Source organism: Mirounga leonina, unplaced genomic scaffold, assembly GCF_011800145.1.
Source record: "Mirounga leonina isolate KUSES-001 unplaced genomic scaffold, KU_Mleo_1.0 Mir_91, whole genome shotgun sequence".
NCBI classification, from domain to species: domain Eukaryota; kingdom Metazoa; phylum Chordata; class Mammalia; order Carnivora; family Phocidae; genus Mirounga; species Mirounga leonina.
In genome coordinates this window covers 5,587,595-5,600,255 of record NW_023270839.1, presented here as the reverse complement: position 1 = coordinate 5,600,255, position 12,661 = coordinate 5,587,595, and positions in this window count along the sequence as shown.

The window sequence follows — 12,661 nt, the reverse complement described above, 5'->3', positions numbered from 1 at the left end:
GGGGGCTGAGAAACCCTTCATTGCCAATCATACCAGAGGCAAGAGCAAGTGAAGAATATGCTGTCAGCTCCTGGCATTTCTCCCTACAGAGGAAACAGAGTGCTGGCTAATAGAGGCCAGAGGTCTCTGTGGCCTTGGGATGAATTCAGGGGTTCAGTGATTGAGCAGAAGGGGGAGGACCTAGCCTAAGGGAGGGTAGTAAAACCTCTCTTATGAAGCAGAAAATCAGCTAGAACAACCCACTCATAAGTAATAAACTGGCATTAATAACAGCCTAGCTGACTCTGAGTTACTGTGTGCCTTCTGTTAAACCAACAGAAAGATAAGCTTATCTATGGGTATATCTACAAGTATACACTGCCTATAGGGGAACATTTATAAGACCCACCTTTCATTCTCTCATTTGTTTGCCTTTAATATCTGGCTTAATGTCAGTAAGAACCACCACAAACAAAAGCACTGAGAAAAATTAAAATTCATGTTGCTGGGAATTTATAAAAATCATTCTCACTTCTGCTTATGGTAAGATAATGGTAAGAAGAGTCTTCCCCAAAACTAGTGTTTAAACTCAGAGCAGCATATCTCAATTAGTTAGAACTCCAAATTAAGCATTGGCAAGTATGAATTCCAGAATCCTAGAGCTGGAACTGTCATTAGCTGTCCATAAACTAATCTGAATCTCAAGTTCCCAGTGAGAAATGTAGAACCTGCTTGCTGTTACTGGTTGTTGAAAAGGCTGAATCATATAGTAACTCTGAGAACATTGAGAATCTCAAGTGTTAGAAAAAGGTAGGTTATACCGTTTTAGAAATCTGAGTCACCCTTTCACACAACACTGAATCATGTCAGTAATGGTGCAGGCACTATAATTCATGGAGGAGTTTCTCTTCTCAGGGAGACTTCCAATTCAGGTTTGCAAGCACAAGCAGGATTCAGGAAAAACACTTCTCACATCACTTGAGAATCTCAGAAAAGACCAAGAACAGATACAAAAGCAAACTGCACGTGAATTCATTTAGAGGGAGGCGGCTACGGGGTGCCACACGTTATGGTATTAAATTTGATTTTATTCAACATCTTTATTAGTCATCTAGAAGATGAGCAAAATGGCACATTAATTAAATCTGCGGTTGGTGCTAAACAGAGAGACATTTGAGTTCATTGTGGGCAAAGTAACAATATAAAAAGACTGGGTTTAAAAGAAGGCAGAACAAAACACTAATGAGTATTTGTTTGGGTGCCATGAAGGCTCAAAACATACCTAGAGTGGAGTATAAAATGCTGCTAAAGGCCTTGCACAGGGCAATAGAAAATAATTAGCAATGATAAGGATACAAATTACAATATTATTGGCAGCAAAAATAGCTGTTTAACTAAATTCCTGTTTTATCATGTCATCTTTTTGCCTGTCATCCAGACAGAATTCACTTCATAGATGAGGCATGCCAGACATGATGCGGACCTGCGTGCTGTGATGTGGGCCTGGGAGTATAAAGGGACCACATGTGGAGGTCCCCTCAAATACACACTCCAAGATTGATTTCATCAGGCCAGTTCCTACTGGCTCACTAAGTCATGGGACTCTTGTTTTCGGGACCTTGCTCTAGTTTATCCTGCAGGAAGCTACCAGAGTCATTTTCCTCTAATACTGGTCAACCTGCCATTTCCCCGTCTCATGAAGCAACACATAAGGAGCTTAAATATTCCTGAGTTAAGACCCCTATCATTTTTTCCTAATTTTTAAAAGATAATCATCAGGTTCTAAACAAATGCCTATTCATTGTTCATCTGAATATTTTTTTTTAACTTTTGATAGGCCATCTATTAATTTTCTTTCCATTTCTCTCCATTTGTGTCAGGCGATGTTCCAATGAGTAGATGGAACACTCAGAATACTTCAAAAAGTGTTTATTTACAAAGAGACTACTTACAGAGGTACGGGTTTCAGGGAACCACATATTGGGTGCAGTTACCCAGGGCTTAATACAAGGTTAACTGTTAGACCCTCTAGGTCTGAAAGGATAAGAAACCTATCAGAAGTTATGTAAGGTTGACAGCCTTGAGAGAAGCAGTGACATTTGATTCAGGGGTATACAGCCAGGTGGAAACAATTTTGGTCGGATGGAATGAAGGGGATGAATAGCCTCATCTCACAGTCTTCCTTCCATCCAATCATCTTTCTGGCCTCACCATTGGCTGAAACTACCAGAAAAGAATATGGAAAGTCTTTCATGTGGCCCAATTTTCTTTAATGTCTCTTTTGAGAACCAGAAGTTCTTAATTTTATTATAGTAAACTTTGATTTTTTTCTTTATGGCTTACACCTTTATTGAAAAAATCCTTTTCTTTCTCAAAAACATTAAAAGAATATTCTTTACTTTTTCAATAAATTTTGAAGTTTTTCCTTTTATATTTAAGTTTTTAATCTACTATATACATCCTCTTCAATATTTTTTTTCTTGGCCATTCTTCAATGTAAATTTAAAATTTTTTGCTGAGATTATGATTGGAACTGCATTGAATCTTTAGATCAAGTTAGGGAGAACTGATATCTTTAGGATATCTAGTCTGTTTATCCATATTTAGTCTGCTTATCCATTAACATTGTATGCTTCTGTTTTAACATATCTCAACAAAGCATTCTACTTTTCTCCATAAAAGGTCTTAAAATACCATTAAATTTATTTTATCTCATTATTTCTAGTTCTGCTGTTATAAAATTTTTCTAAAGCCTGAATTTTACTTTTTTTTTTTTTAAGCCATTTATCCTGGTGGATAGAAATGCAATATTTAACTTACTGATCTTTCATTAAGCAAAAGTGCCAGTCTTGTATTAATTCAGATTATTTTTAGAGTATTTGGTTTTAAAGGTAGACAAAACATCTGTGAATAATAGTTTTGTTAATTCCATTTCAGTCCTTATATATTTGCTTTTCCTTGCCTGATGATGCTGTCTAGGAGCTTCAGTACTGAATAGATGAAGCAATTATGGACACACTTATCTTGCTCTTGATGAGAAAGGAAATCCTCCTAACATTTCACCACTGGGCAGAATTTGTATTGTAAATAAGCATAATATTTTGAAACTAAAATTTTGTAACTCCCCTAGATTATTTTTGTGTGAACTCAGGAATCACTTTTGTTGAAAAATACTGACAGTGAATGTTGCAGAAATTGATGCTACAGAAACCTAAAATTAAGCTTATGAAGATCTAATATTCAAGCAGATTTAGAGGGAAACTGGAAAAACAATATTTAAGTCTTTCCTCTTTTATCTTCAACCTTCCTCCCCACCACGGACTTCATCCCCCCAAAGTTCAACCGCACCTTCCTCCATTATTTGTTACTCAACCTGAAGAATACAATTGTCAATTGTTTGAATTGTTTGAAATGTTGAAGATTAGGGAAGCAATAGGTTTGAGTATAAAACATTAAGAGTGCATTTTTTATGTGTTTAAGCAAAACTGATTAAATATACATCTGGTAATGTCTAATAGGCAGCCAACTGCAGAGTCTGGAGCTCAGAGGTGAGGTCCAGGCTAGTGATAGGAATTTGGGACACATCAGTTAAAGTTATAAGACTGGATGGATTCACCAAGGGGTGAGTGAAGACGGTTGAAAGGATCAAGGACTGAGGACTGGGAACTCACTTTAAAACTTGAGATATGAAGTAATATCAACAATAAACTAAGGAAGAACCATCAGTGAAGAAAGAGAACCAAGAGTACATGGAATTATTAAGTGCAGTGCTGAAACTGTATCAAGGAGGAAGGTACAGTCACCTGGGTCAAGCGATGCTCATAGTTCCAGTAAGAGCAGAACTGCACACTGAGCCCTGAGATTTTACAACACAGAGGTCATTGGTAGCTTCACAGGTCTGGTGAGATAGTTGATGATAGGTTCAAATGAGAACGTGGAGATAGAACATCATTCCATACGTAGCCATGTGACCTAATGTTTTCACTTATCGATATACTATAGCTTCTGTGTGCTTATTCTTTTCTCTTTTTATTATTCAAGTTATAAGTAACAATCAGTGTTGTATTAGTTTTTTGTGTACGATATAATGATTCAACAATTCTATACATTAGTTAGTGCTCATCAAGATAAGTGTATTCTTACTCCCCTTCACCTATTTCACCCATCTTCCCACACACCTTCCCTCTGGCAACCACCATTTTGTATTTTGTTCTCCATATTTAAAGAGTCTGTTTTTTTTTTTTTTTGTTGTTGTTGTTGTTCATTTGTTTGCTTATTCTTTTAGGTCATCAATTTTGGTGGCTGAAATAGTAATCTAACGTGATTGTGCCACAGTGCATATAATTCGGTATGTCTGAATATATGGGTCTTTTTTCCTTTTTGATTTAAATACACTAGAATACTTTAATACTTTTTATTTCTGACATTCCATATTTATTTCCTTAAGTTAAATTGCCACAGGCAGACTTGCTGGTTCAAAGGATACATGTAACATGTCATATAATCATATATAATGTTATATATCACAAAAGAACACAAATGGCTGATAGTGAAATTAAAACCATGTTTATCTACTATCAATCCAATAAATGCAAATTAAACCTGTTGAGAGGAAGTTTAATCAGAATTTTGAGAGCTATTCTAAGATTCCTTGCTTAAGTGAAACTAGTTTAGAGTCAAATCTGGTTAACTTTTTTTTTTCCCCTTCACTCTTTTATTCAACATATTTTTGAGTGATTGTAATATGCCTGACCCTGGGGAGACGGTGACTATGAGATAAACATAAAATCCTATTAAACTATTGCCTTATATCATCCTGTATCTTCTTAGCTAGCAAACAGTGTATAAAATAATTTTGCCTTTATCTCCTCTTTCACCAGTTGATAAGTAGGATTTATGTACTTTTTGCTGTTTAACTGATCTCTTAATGTTGGGTAAGGACTATTTATACCAGTGATTTTATAAATATGTTTTTATATCTTGACTGAGCTAGAAAATTTTGAGGTTAAGTAGTCTTATCCCTTCCATAACCCCTAATTATTACCCTGTCATTTATCACGGGATATGGATTTTTATGTTTTGAGGTCAGGATAGGAGGAATGAATGTCAGGGCGTGTTTGGGCTTTTTGTTTTTTGTTTTGTTGTTGTTGTTGTTGTTGTTGCTGCTGTTACTTGGTAACTGGGGATTGGTAGGGTGGTAGAGGTGATTTGTTTATTTTAGACAAGGTTAAATAAAGGCAACCCTTTTGGATGATGCTTGAGATGTACAGTCTACTCCCTTAAGACCAGAGTCAGAGAGATTAATAAAACCTCCCAAGATTCTAAAAGGCAAATGGGCTTCTATGTCTGTTACTAAAAAAACCTGATGGGCTAAAGATGGAGGACTGTTTGGTGGTTGTAACAAAAACAAACAAGATATTGTTGCACTGGTAAACAGAAGAGGGTGAGAGAGAAAGAGTATGTACATTTGGAAAGATACAGGAGATAGCAACTTTCTTATCCTGCTAGTGGGAACATCAACTGGTACCTCCCTGGAGAGTAATTTGGCAACAAGTTTTTAGAGCCTTAGAATGTTCCACTTCTAGTAATTTGTCCTGGGAAAGTATTTGGAGGTATTCTCAAAGATTTATGCATTATGATATTTATTACAGTGTTGTTTATAAGAGTAAGGAGTTGAAAACAATATAAATGTTCACCAATAGGCATTTGGTAAAATAAATTAAGGTATATCCATGTGATTTATTACTATGCAGCAGTTTATAATCATATTTTCAAAGACTATTTGATGGCCTGGAGAAATATTCACAATATAATGCTAAATTAACACTGTCAGATACAAACAAACAGCATTAAATAGCCACCACTTATTGAACATTAATTTTGTACTAGGATATGTATTCAGGGCTTTATAAACACCTCATTTAATAATCCTCCAACAAATCTGCAAGATAGCTATTGCTATTCTCAATTTATATGTTGTGAATCTAAGGTTAAAGTTAAGCTGCATTTCAAGTCTAAATTGTCCTAGTAAATGGAGCAGCTTCAAGTATGCAGAGACACTAGAAGGGAAATGTTTCTTGAAATCAGAGAAATTTTACTTGCTTCAAGTTCATGGGAGAGAAAAAGCAGATTATGAATAAAGTTAGAATGTATGGAGGGTTGTATCCTTTAATAGATTTTCAAGGAATCTGGAAAGTGATGAAGATGCCTTCAAAGTTTTTTAAGAGAGTGAAATTATCTGACTTTTGTATTAGAATGATAACAGAAGAAGTGTACCAAGGATGGAATTTCTATAGGACACATGACAATTGTTTAAACACCAGTTGATGAAGATCTAGTCTGTGGGAAGTAATAGTGAAGATAGAGAGGAGGGGCAGCTTAGAAACATGGTGAATTAACTAGACTGTGAGACACATAAGAAGTTCTAAGATACTCACCCAGCAAGTTCGAATATAGGACAGACCCAGAGTTTGTTTGTTTGTTTGTTTTTAAAGGTATTATTTATTTATTTGAGAGAGAGAGAATGAGAGACAGAGAGCATGAGAGGGAGGAGGGTCAGAGGGAGAAGCAGACTCCCCGCCGAGCAGGGAGCCGGATGCGGGACTCGATCCCGGGACTCCAGGATCATGACTTGAGCCGAAGGCAGTCGCTTAACCAACTGAGCCACCCAGGCACCCCCCAGAGTTTGGTTTTGAAGAAGTTTTATGTGAGGAGGAATTTTAAGGAGGCAATCCAGAAACAGAAGTTTTTGGAATTCAAGGGAGAAAACTATGTTTTCTAATACTATACTAAATGTATAGATTTTAGGGTTATTTGCATATTAAAAGTTATTTGAAGCCATGGGAATAAATGAGATTTCCAACAGAAAGGATATAGAACAGGGCTTTTCAAATGGGCATGGGTGGGTGTATCCGAATTGCCTTTAGAGAGTTTCTCAATTATATGTTCAGTCATTGCCCACTCAAGAGATTCTATTACACTTCCCCCTTTTATAGTGGGTGGGGAGACTGGTTTGAAAAAGTAGGACTGAGCTCATATATATGTATTTTCAACTGCCAGACATACTGATAGATGTTTAATACACATTTATTAAATAAATGAAGAATTTATGGATGCGATTAGAATTCTTAAAGCAAAACTCCCTGAATTAAGTGTTGAGGTTAATAGAACTCTGATCATGTCTCTAATTGGTGATGGGACATATCAGGAAAGATATTTCCTTTGTAAGAGCAATAGGGCCTGGAAGAAATCACTTAGCATGTCTGAACTTACATGTGGTTTGCATTTCAACATTGTATTTGTAATTAGGTATTGAATCTTTGAATTCATTTTCTCTCAGGAATAATATCCAGGCAAACTCATAAGGGCCTGTTTCATCCCAATATATTCCCAAGTAGTGTAACTTTTTCAAAGAAAACTGACACCAAATCATATTTTTATAATTTTGGGACAGTGTATTAAAACAGAGGAACCATAAAAAGCACACAGAATTGATTGAATATATAAGGTTATGCCTGAGCTAAGAAGATGAAGGATAAAGAAAAAAAATGAAAGAGGGCGCCTGGGTGGCTCAGTTGGTTAAGCGACTGCCTTTGGCTCAGGTCATGATCCTGGAGTCCTGGGATCGAGTCCCACATCGGGCTCCCTGCTCAGCAGGGGGTCTGCTTCTCCCTCTGCCCTCTTCCCTCTCGTGCTCTCTGTCTCTCATTCTCTCCCTCTCAAATAAATAAATAAAATCTTTAAAAAAAAATGAAAGAGTCATAATGGGTGGGCTATTAAGAGAAAAATAATGGGTATAAGTTTGGAAATCACAAGTGGTAGACTAGGTAATGATCCAGAACATCTTGAGTGGTCTTCAGAGAGGTGTCATTTATGGGTATGAAGAAATCAGATGATACCAATCATCTCTTCATATAGAAGACTTGAATATATGCCCCTTAATTCACAAAGGTGTTTAAATTAGAAAGGGAACCTTTCGTGCATACACAGAGGGACCAGAAGAAAACAGGGAACATCAAATACATAGAAGTTGGTTATCCTCCATATCTTGTCCTCTTAAGCTCATCTTGGTTGTGATGGGGCATGATGTTAATAATCATGCATTTCCTCTACTGTCTGTATATTAGAGAGCTACAGTGAATCACAAGAGCTGTATTTTCCTCCCTTTAGAACTTCTGAATATATCTCTCAGGGAAGAAAGGGATTTGGATGGTAATTCAGTAAACTTCTGTGGTGGTGTATTTGACTATTTTAGAAAAAATAAGATAGAGTTTTTCCCTTAAGAACATTTTAATCCATTTTAAGTCAGCCAGACTGAAAATAAATGTACAATGAAGTACAGTTTATACTTGAGTTAGTTAGGTGGGTGCAATGTTAATCCCACATAGGACATAATCCTCTCCTAAAGTTAAGTTCTGGAATAAGAAATGAACTGCTAAGGACGTCATTGTAACACTTAAAGCACCGCCTGATGGAAGAGGACCTGGATTTCAGTGATAATAGAGATCACGAGTAGAAGACAGAGAAGAGACACAGTTTAGGGGTAGAATTAACTAGACTCAGGACACCCCTCCCACACTGAGGTCTAGAAACCTACCCCTGCCACTCAGCCTGTGTTCTTCTCTCCTGTGCACATCAGAACCAGCACACCCTCAGGTCTGCTGCACAGACGGTCCTGATGTGCTCAGGCACATCTCCAAGGCATACGGCAGGTTCTCAGAATTGGTCCTCCAACCTGAACTTGCTCATGAGGACTAGATTCTAAAGCTGGATATACATATCTGGAAGACTGCCACCAAGAAGGATAGAGGGCGAATCTTTCTTAGGTTTGGTGGGGAAGAAATGTAAAAGCCATGGTTCATGTGGAATGAGAAAAACAGTGCTGGAAAAAAATCTTGGAACAAAGACATTCATCATTTTGCAAGGCTCCAGATAGAAGAATAGGTGCTTTTTTCTAGTATGGGCAGGGCAGGTGAACTTTAGGAGATTGAAGCAGACCCTATGACATCTCTTTCTTGATATGCTTTTCTAACTAGTCCTTGGCTTTTCTGAGAATGTCTTAAGGTCTTTGACCAGGATATGGGGAAGCAGATATTCTCATATTTATCTTACTAAACCATAAATTGTTATAAACTCTTTGAAAGGCAATTTGGCTATATAGATCAACGACCTTAAAATTATATATATATATATAAAATAACTATATTATATATAAAATATATAATTATATAATAACTATATATTATATATATATACACACATATATATACACACACACACCTGTGTGTGTATATATGTGTGTGTGTGTATATATATATATATACACATACACACACACATGTGATATATCTCCTTTGAGAAAGACCTCTTCTAGATTAATATAGCAGGTTAGCTTCCTATTTGACACTGAGACTGTGGTCCAGAAGCCTATCTACCTAAACTGTACTTAAGGGAATTATTCTTATTAAAAAAATTTTTTTTTATTATTATGTTGTGTTAACCACCATACATTACATCATTAGTTTTTGATGTAGTGTTCCATGATTCATTGTTTGCGTATAACACCCAGTGCTCCATGCAGAACGTGCCCTCTTTAATACCCATCACCAGGCTAACCCATCCCCCACCCCCCAGAACCCTCAGTTTGTTTCTCAGAGTCCATAGTCTCTCATGGTTCGTCTCCTCCTCCGATTCCCCCCCACCACTGAAACATCGCCAAAGGCAAGGGAAGCAAGGGCAAAAATGAACTATTGGGATTTCATCAAGATAAAAAGCTTTTGCACAGCAAAAGAAACAGTCAACAAAACCAAAAGACAACTGACAGAATGGGAGAAGATATTTGTAAATGACATATCAGATAAAGGGCTAGTACCCAAAATCTATAAAGAACTAATCAAACTCAACACCCAAAGAACAAATAATTCAATCAAGAAATGGGCAGAAGATATGAAGAGACATTTTTCCAAAGAAGACATCCAAATGGCCTACAGGCACATGAAAAAGTGCTCAACATTGCTCGGCATCAGGGAAATCCAAATCAAAACCTCAATGAGATACCACCTTACACCAGTCAGAATGGCTAAAATTAACAAGTCAGGAAATGAGAGATGTTGGCGGGGATGCGGAGAAAGGGGAACGCTCCTACACTGTTGGTGGGAATGCAAGCTGGTGCAGCCACTCTGGAAAACGGTATGGAAGTTCCTCAGAAATTTGAAAATAGATCTACCATACAACCCAGCAATTGCACTACTGGGTATTTACCCCAAAGATACAAATGTAGGGATCCAAAGGGGTACGTGCACCCCGATGTTTATAGCAGCAATGTCCACAATAGCCAAACTATGGAAAGAGCCAAGATGTCCATCGACAGATGAATGGATAAAGAAGCTGTGGTATATATACACAATGGAATATTATGCAGCCATCAAAAGGAATGAAAGCTTGCCATTTGCAACGACGTGGATGGAACTGGAGGGTATTATGCTGAGCGAAATAAGTCAATCAGAGAAAGACATGCATCATATAATCTCACTGATACGAGGAATTCTTAATCTCAGGAAATAAACTGAGGGTTGCTGGAGTGGTGTGGGTTAGGAGGGATAGGGTGGCTGGGTGACAGACATTGTGGAGGGTATGTGCTCTGGTGAGTGCTGTGAATTGTGTAAGACTGTTGAATCAGAGACCTGTACTTCTGAAACAAGTAATACATATGTTAAAAAAAAAAAAAAGAAGAAGAAGGAGAAGGGGGGAAAACTTAAGGGAATTATTGAGAAGAGTTAGACACCATTTGCCAGTACTTCCTTAGCTATCTCATGAGGCTCAGCCTCTTCTGGCTGAGACCCATGATCCAAATATCTCCTAGAAGACACAGGCCTTAAAGGTCACTGAATTTCTACCACTGGTATTGCTTAGGTCTCTAATTTGGACTATAATCTTTATTTGCCAATCTGTGGTTATATCAAAATTTTAACTATAGGAACACATTTATTCTTACTGTTGGAGGCATTATCTTCCTATTCCCCAGTTCACTGGATCACTGGAGTTTATCAACCTTACATAGAAAGAAAATAAAAATTCCTAAGGTCTAGGGCCTTTAAAAATACAGCACCAAACTCTGATAGGCTTCCAGATCCTTCACCTCTCCCACAGGAAGCTCAGTGAACAAACACATATTTATCAAAAAAAAAGTGACCACTGAGGAATAGCTTCATTGTGGACAATGAGCCTTTCTCATTAACTTTGGTTGGAGGAATCAAACACCTGTTAAATCCAGAACCTAATTTTATCCAAGAAAGTAATGAGGAAATAAAACAGCTATTCAAATAAGCCTTGGCCAAAATGAATATGCTGTTTTGTCATGTGCTTCCAACCTAAAGGAAGTTTCAGTTATAATCTAACTTTTGATAAATGGAATCTTGTTAATCTCCATTAAAGGAACATGGATCCTGGAAGAACTCTCTAAAGGTAAGATACTAAATACTTTCTCTCTCACACCTTCCCTTGATGATCCCCAAACTTGAAGCTTAGTATAACCTAGAATAGTCAGATTTGAAAAATAAGGGGCAAGTTCACTCTCAGAGGAGATTTTCAGAACTTGAAACAGTGACTTTAGCGCTACATGTATCCGAATGCACTGGAAACAGTTCCAGTAACTCATTTGGATTAGTGCAGTGAAGGATTAGGAGCCCAAAGGAGGGGGCTGCTGGAAGCTGAGGGTGGAGGTGGCAGTCTAGGAGGCTCTAAACCCTAGAAGATGTTCAGCTTGACTTTCTGGGCATTGGCACAGAAACTGAGAGAACCCCCAGAATAAGTGTCTGAATTGTATTCCTGAACATGAGGAATCAGAGATGGGAAGCAACAAAGGGAGTGGGGTTCTGAGCTGGGCAAGGCTCAAGGCTTGAGGAGAATGGTTTTGTTATTGTTGTTTTGTTTTTAACAAATATGAGGTGCGGAGATAAATAAGGAAGTAGATAACGGAAGATCTTATCTGAGAGCTAAAGACCTCTCAGAAGCAAGACAATTTGAACTAAACATCTGATTTAGAGAGGGAGAGAACTGGGGAAGAGGGGTGGGTGGAGAGAAAGAGAGAGATCAATCTTCCGGGTGCTTCTATTAAGAAGCTAGGGCCCCTTAATAGGTGCTTGTGGACTTGCCCAAAAGTCAGACGGAGTTGCTGCAGTGCAGAGATACGGCACAGGACTTCAAGAAGAAAACCTAGTAAGCAGCTTCGCTCTAGGTGACAATACTGTAGAGTTAAGGTTCAAGAATGACTAAACATACTATTAGATTCTTTTCATTAAATCTCTGAGAAGGAAAACAAATCCTTAGAACACACTCAAAAGTGAAATATTTTTACTCATATAGAGTCTGTCTAGGATACCTAGGTAATTTAATTTTAAGACGTGTTTGGCACTTATATATCCATTTTTTTCCAGGCATGGCAGTACTAGAACAGTTTTGATGATTGAGAAGAGAGGAGAATTGAAACTTAGAAAAGATCTTTGGGAATATAATTTCTGGGTGGGAATATGCTGGCTTTCAATATCCTTTCCACCAAAACTTTCAACTTTTTAAGTGTTGTTTGAATATTTTATGACCTGGCCTTTTGCGCCAGTTCTTAAAGTCAGTCTCTTACCCAAATTCTCCAAACCCTGCTGAGCTGGTGAACTACCAAAGCTTTCAC